The 6952-nt window shown below is 43.1% G+C and overlaps 1 protein-coding gene and 1 pseudogene across 1 annotated transcript in view; one reads left to right on the top strand and one right to left on the bottom strand.

The window, feature by feature from the left end:
- The window catches only part of LOC102848488 (chromosome unknown open reading frame, human C9orf3), a 704390-nt gene that overhangs the window by 102468 nt on the left and 594970 nt on the right, over positions 1 to 6952 (top strand). The gene's annotated exons all lie outside the window — the stretch shown is intronic.
- Positions 2860 to 4296, bottom strand: LOC102845247 (annotated as a pseudogene).

Here is a 6952-nt window from a genome sequence, read left to right as displayed (position 1 = left end):
TGGGCCTTAGTGGAGCTTTAGAAAATTCAGCCACTTTCTCCAGAAAGTTTATCTCTTTCAAATGGGTCCCTCAGAAGCTCAGCTTGCAGATTCTGGCATTTGCCGATCTGCAGTGCAGACCAAAAAGTGGTCCGGATTGCAACTGAGGCTATTAGCTCGTTCTGAGTCCACTCCAGTAGAAGTTCTGATTCAAATTTCTACTGTCCACCTGACGCAACAGACCCCCTGGGTCTTAGTGGAGCTTAAGTGAATTAAGTCAATTTCCCCAGTAAGTTTTCTCCTTTCAAATGGGTCTCTTAGAAGCTTATCTAGTGGCTTCCGGCTTTTGCTGAGTCCGTGGGGCTTTGTTCCCACAGTTCCAATACTAAAATTTTCGACAAAAGTTATGATTCAATTCCTGTTGTCCACGCCGCACCTCAGACCCTTCAGGTTTTAGTGGGCTTAAGAGAATTCTGCCGATTTCCCCACTAACCTTTTTCCTTTCAGGTGAGTTTCAATGCAGCTCAGCTAAGCTAGTCGGTTCCAGCTTTTGCTGGGTCTGATGGGACCACGGCGGACCGCTGCAGGGCAGGCAGGCAGGGCTCTGGTTTTTAAAGCTTCTAAAATAATGTATTAGTGAAAGTTCTGATTCAAAATCCTACTGTTCGCGTCACGCTGTGGTCAGTCTCTGTGGAGCGTAAAATACTCTCTGGTATCCTCTCTATGCATGTTGCTATCCCTCTGGCTCTTCACACTGTGCTCTCCACCTCCGCCGTCTTCTGGTCCTCTTGTTTATTTTTAAAATGTGTTTCTTTACTCTTAATTACAGTATAGTTAGCATCACTACTAAATGTTTAGGCTTCACAGTGTTGCGACATTTTCCATAGAGTTTTCCATGACCTGTTTTTTCAGAAGGTGGATGCCCAATCTTGCATCTTAGTTTGGAAGCTCTACTGAAATATTTCTACATGGGTGACCCTTCTGGTATTTAAAATAGAGTGAAGTAGCTTCTTGCATCACAGCAACATGTAAGCCTCCAGTAAGGCATTCTGATAGATTGGTGGTTTATGCTGTGGCTTAATTATGCTCATGCGAAACCTGTACATAGATACACAGTTTTCGAACAGAAGAAATACTATTGATCTTTTTGTTGTTCAGTACCATTGAGTCGACATCATACTGAGAAAGGTCAGAGAAAGGGAAAGGAATACTGCATGGTTTAAAAACAGGAAAGGGGTGGCTCTTGACCATGTGCTGCTTCCTGAAATGATTCTGTATTGACCAATACTTGTTGGTACAGTGACTCTTTATTTCTTGCTTTTTCTTGTCATCTTTCTTCATTATTCAAGTTTGTGCCCAGAGAAGCCTTCAGTATTGCAACTCATAGCTTAAATTTGGTTTTTTTTAGTTCTAGTAGCCTAATGGGGGGAAAAAGTTGTGCTGCAATCCTAAAGGTACATGGTTTGTATCCACCAGCTGTTCTGTAGCAGACAGATGGGTACTCTCCTCCTGTGCGATTAAGTGCCTCTGAAAATTCACTTGGTGGGCCACTTATGAGTCAGTTCCAACTTGATAGTACACAACAAACAAACAACAACAACTTGTAGAATACCAAGCATGTTCTTCACTTTTGGTTTTCTAGCTTTTTGCCTGTTTTATTATAATACTTTGCTTTGCCACTTGAACTGTCCTTTGAAATCTTCTGTTCAGGTTGATTGTTTTAGCCTTCCTTCTCCTTATTTTGTGAAGCTGGATTGCTCCTTGGAGACAAAGATTTTGCAAGTCTCACATACTTTGAACATGTTGCCAGGAGGGACTAGTCCTTGGTGAAGCACATCATTCTTAGTAGGGTGGAGGGTCATTACAGGAGAGGAAGAACCTTGATGAGATGAATTGGCACAGTGACTGTGGCAGTGGGGTAAATGTATCAGAGATAGTTAGATTGGCTGATGATAGGGGAGGCTTCAGAGCTATTGTTCAGAGGGGTATAATGAATTGTAGTTGACTTGATGGCACATAATAAACCAGCAGTTCCAGTGCAAGTTTCATAGTATCTTGTGACGTCCATTTTGATCTCTTATTTTTCTCTTATCTCTTTAATGACCTTTTGCTTACTTTCTTTTTTTAGTTTTAAATATCTCTTTTGCAGTCTTATTTTCATTACAGATTTGTTTCACATTCTAAATTTTGACACCAGGAGACATGTTTTTTCATCGATGGTGGAGGAAGAGAAGAGAAAATGCTGAGAACTGTTCTCCATTAACCTGTCCAGCTGTACCTTGAGGAATGGAGGTGTACAGAAGCTTAATGCCCACTGAGGGACAGGGTATTCTGTGGGCTCATTGGGGGAGCCTTTCACAGGAGAGGATAATAATCTTGCCACTGCAAGCTGAGACACTCCTGACTAAATCTCAGTGGTGGGCTATGATGGAACAGGTGGCAGGCTGCCCCAGGTTCTGCCCGGAGGTAATGTTGGTGGCTGTTGAGACAGGAAAAATGACATCCTCTTGAAAGATCACTGGCCAAGTGGTCAGGAAGCAAGCTCTCCAGGACCCCAGGCCCTGCTTTCAAGCTCAGGTCTTTGGGAATTAAACATCAAAAGTAATGAACGCAGTCAGCCTTGGAGAACATACAGGGATGGGGAACAGGGCTGCAGGAATGACAGAGTCACCTAACCAGAGAGATCTCTCCTGGGATTCTTGGGGTTTACAGCGAGAAAGACCAGTCAAATCATGATGTGGGAAAGCACAAGGCACATCTCTAAACTGTCTTTAATTCCATTATCAAGCTCTCCACCACACCAATCCCAGAGTTTTGGCTCAGTCTCCAGTGTCCATCTCTTCCTCTGCCCGAGCTGCTGACTGCAGACAGGACAAGTCTCTACATCTTACTCCCTGGTGGGGCTTTCACAGGGCCCCCATCCAAGGAGAGGTGACGGTCTTGCTGTGACTGAGGCACCCAGGTCTCTGTGGCAGGGGCTCGAGTGTGGTGCGGGCTGCTGCTGGTGGGTCCAGGAACAGCTGCCACTTCCAGGCTAGCTTTCAGTGGACGGTTTCCCGTGCTGGTGAGGCTGATGCCATTCACTGTCCTGTCCACTTCCGTCTCATCTGCATAGCTTAGGATCAGGTTCTGCTGCCAGCTTGTCAGTCTCTTTGGGATTCTGATCTTGATGTGGATGTAGTGGTCATCATAGCTATAGCTATTAATCTCGGGGATGACTTTCCCACACATCCGATTCTTCTGGTCTAAGTCCCAGGGAGGATCGTCTCGTTGATAGTCTCATAGAGGCCCTGGGCACGGGCTGTCCTGAGCTACAGAGATGAAGAGGTTAGAGTGGATATCTGCGCCCTCCCTCCTGAAGACTGGGATTTTCTGCACCCTGAAGGTGACGAAAATTTCTCTTTCCTATGGGCATCCTCATGGTCAGGCCATCCTTCCTCTGGTTGGCCTGTCCCGCCCCTCTACAGACCACATACGGAGTGGTGATGGTGGAGCCTAGGCTGCCACACTTCTGGCAGGTGGAACACATCACAAAGGGGCTTTCCTTGCCAGAGCCAATGCAGTAGTGGCAGTGTTGCACCTTGGTGCCAGACTTGTTCCCTTTACCGTCACGTCGCTTACAGGTGTTTGTCATATTCACCACAAACTCCTTGTTGACACCCTTTGTAGCTTGATTGAAGGTCAAGTCGATGATATACTCCTGAGTTGATAAAAAATACCCTGGAAATCCCCAAATGATGATGATGAGAACTCTCCAGAGATCTTCCTGAACCATGGAGCCTCCCCTCCAGTAGCTCTTCCCAGAGCTGCTGGCACCAGGGTCAAAGCCAGCTAGGCCATAAGCATCATACTGTTTTTTCTTCACTTTGTCACTCAGTACCTCATATGCTTCCACCAGCTGAGAGAACTTCTCCTTGGCTTTGGGATCATCCTAATTTGTGTCTGGGTGGTACTTCTTCTCAAACTGGTAATAAGCTTTCTTGATCTCCTTCTGACTGGCACTTCGGGGCATTCCCAGTATCTGGTAATAATCCTCTTTGGCCAAAAGACTGCTCGTGTGGAAGGAGGCAGAAGAAACAAAGGGGTAACATTTAATTCTATGAGCCTGACACTGCTTCTCAGTGTACTGACACTGTGTAGCAGCAGCACCCCCCAGGACCCAAGCTCCCAGCCAAGACGTGAGACGCTCAGGCTGCAGCCCTAGGACGCTGCTACTACACCCTCCCTGGGAGGCCTGGCCCCTCTTCCCGCAGAAGCTGGTGGCTGGAAGGGACCCATGGCCACCAGCAGCTAGTGTGAGGCCGGATGTGTCGCCATTGTGGCCCAGGGATCACTTACGTTCTTTTTATTGTAATGCATATAATTATTCATATACATTGCTTTATTCACGTACATAGTGTGGGGTTTTAATGTGTTTCATACTTTCCTTCATTCACATTATATTTTGTGCATTCATTCCCATACATGTGTTTTATAAAATTAATCACCATTGAACTATGCCCATCTTTTCAGATTCCTACTGAATTTTTCCCATTTTATTTTTTTTGGTTTTTTTCCCATTTTCTTTACCCTCTGCTTCCACCCACTAAATTCTGTGACCCCGTGAGCTCCCCCTGCCCGTTTCTCTGCTCCCACACCTTCCCCGCTTAAACTCCCCATAAGTGTTTTACTAGTTATCTTTCAATTTTAAAGGAATTGTCTTATGCAGCCTTTGTCCTTATGATACTGAATTCACTCAGTAACACACCTTTCTTTCCCAAGTCCTGTAGCATTTTTCAAAATTATTGCTCTTGAGTACTGCATAGTATTCCATCATATGAATGTACTGCAATTTCTCAAAACATTAAGTTGTGGTTGGACATTTAGGTTGTTTCCATGTTCTTGTGATGGTGACAATTCTGCTATGAATATGGGTGTACAAGTCTCTGTTTGCTTTCTTCATGCATTATGTCCTTGATGTCATCCAACAACTTGTCTGGTCTTTGGTCATTAATGTTCAATGCATCAAATCTGTTCTTGAGATTATTTTTTTATTCAGTTGTGTTAGACTCAAGGTTGTATTTTGTTTCTTACAAACTTGTTTTCATTTTCTTCACCTTCAAATAGAACTTGGATATGAGTAGTTGATGGTCTGTTCTGTAGTCAGCCCCCAGCCTTGTTTTGACTGTTGATTTTGAGCTTCTTTCCTGACTGTTTCCACAGATGTAGTCAGTATGATTTTTGTGTAGTCCATCATGTGAGGTTCATACATAAAGGCACCATTTATGCTTTTTAATAAACAGTAAACAACATGCTTCTGGAAACTCTATGAACTTAGAGAAACAACAATAGTTATAAAACCAGGTTCAGGTCTTTTGTTCATAGGGTCACTATGAGTCATGTTCTACTCAATGGCACTTAACAGCAGCAGCAGTATTTGCAATTAAGAAATTATTGGTTGTACAGAATTTTGTTCTGCAATCTCTAACTTCATTTCTGTCAGGTAGTGTATATTTTGCAGCTGCCATTTCTTCTTTGTTCCCAACTTTTCTATTCCAGTCCATTTATTAATTTTGACACATATCGATTACATAAATTTCTACACAACTGGGTAGAAATCCTCAGTTTCTTCCTCTTTGCCTTTAGTGGTTGGTTTATGTATTTCAGTAATAGTTGTGTCCATGGGTCTTCTTTTTAGTATATAATAGTGTTCATAGCATTCAGAGAATTTTACTTCAGAACAGATCTTGAAATGCTTTTTGATGATGAATGCAACATCAGTCTTTATCAATTTGTCATTGCTGACATAAAAGATCATATGATTGTGTGACTCAGAATGGTCAGTACCAGTCTGTCTAAACTAGCTAAGCACTAGAATGTTAGTTTTTTTTGCATTTCTTTTCACTTCCGACAATTTCGAATTTCGTACCTTCCATGTTCCAGTTATGAATGAATGTTTACATCTCTTTCTTCTCATTTTGATTCTTGCCAAATCAGCAAATGAAGGGGTTTTATTGGGGGGTTGTTTGGGTTTTTTTTTGTAAAAGCTTTGCTCCATCAGCACCATTTTGGTAGGTTGCTCTTTAAGGAGGCAACTCTTCCCAAGGGACATTGTGTGTGCCTTTCAACCTGAGGAGTTCATCTTCCGGCTTCATATCCAACAGTGTTCTTTCATTATTTATAGGATTTGTTAAGGCTTTCAGAAGTGGATGGCCAGTGCTGTTTCTTAGTCTGTCTTTGTTTGGAAGTTCGGTGGAAGCCTTTTATCCCTGGGTGAGCCTCTTGGTGTTTAAAATACTGGTAGTGCACTATGCAGCATCACCGCAAGACACAAGCACACAACAGGGTGCACTGGCAGATGAGCGGTGTAAGTGAGCAGTATTATAGCATTATGGTGGATGCGTCAGTTCCAACTTGGTGTTCATGACTCCACCACCTAGTAACTGTATGCTTGTGTCAATTCATTAGGGAAATGAGGTTCATTTAATAAAGGATTTGTAAATTGAGCTGATCCACCTATTTCTACTTGTAGCCTTTCGGCTACATCGTTACCAACAGCCTTTGTTCACTTTTTCCAAACACCAAGAATCAGTCTAGATTCTCTGGTTAGATTTGTAGGTCTGTAATTTCTTTTTGCTTGCACTCTATCCTGGCAGGATTTTTTTATGCATTTCCCTCCAGTTTTGTTTCTTAACTGTGGTAATTCCATTCTGGAAGTTTTCTGTCTTCTTGTCTACTGGTGGACAAGGTTTGTTGGCATTGCTCTGAGACCCTCTGGAAAGCTAGACAGGGTAGGTGAAAGGCACTTCAGCGCTGCAAAAAAAGATTGCTGTTGCATCCCTCTATGTTGGGATATGTTAACATTTTAAGGTTATCTAGCATTCACTGAGTCACTGTATCGAAAGGAATTGGAAGGCACAGAAGAATTTCATGAAACAACATATGAGCAAGAGCCTATGGTGATGAAAGAAGAAGTTCAGGCTGCTTTGAAGGA

Source organism: Elephantulus edwardii, unplaced genomic scaffold (genome assembly GCF_000299155.1).
Source record: "Elephantulus edwardii isolate Elephantulus edwardi_28Jun2011 unplaced genomic scaffold, EleEdw1.0 scaffold00238, whole genome shotgun sequence".
Taxonomy (NCBI): Eukaryota; Metazoa; Chordata; class Mammalia; order Macroscelidea; family Macroscelididae; genus Elephantulus; species Elephantulus edwardii.
This window is presented reverse-complemented; position numbering and strand designations above follow the sequence as displayed.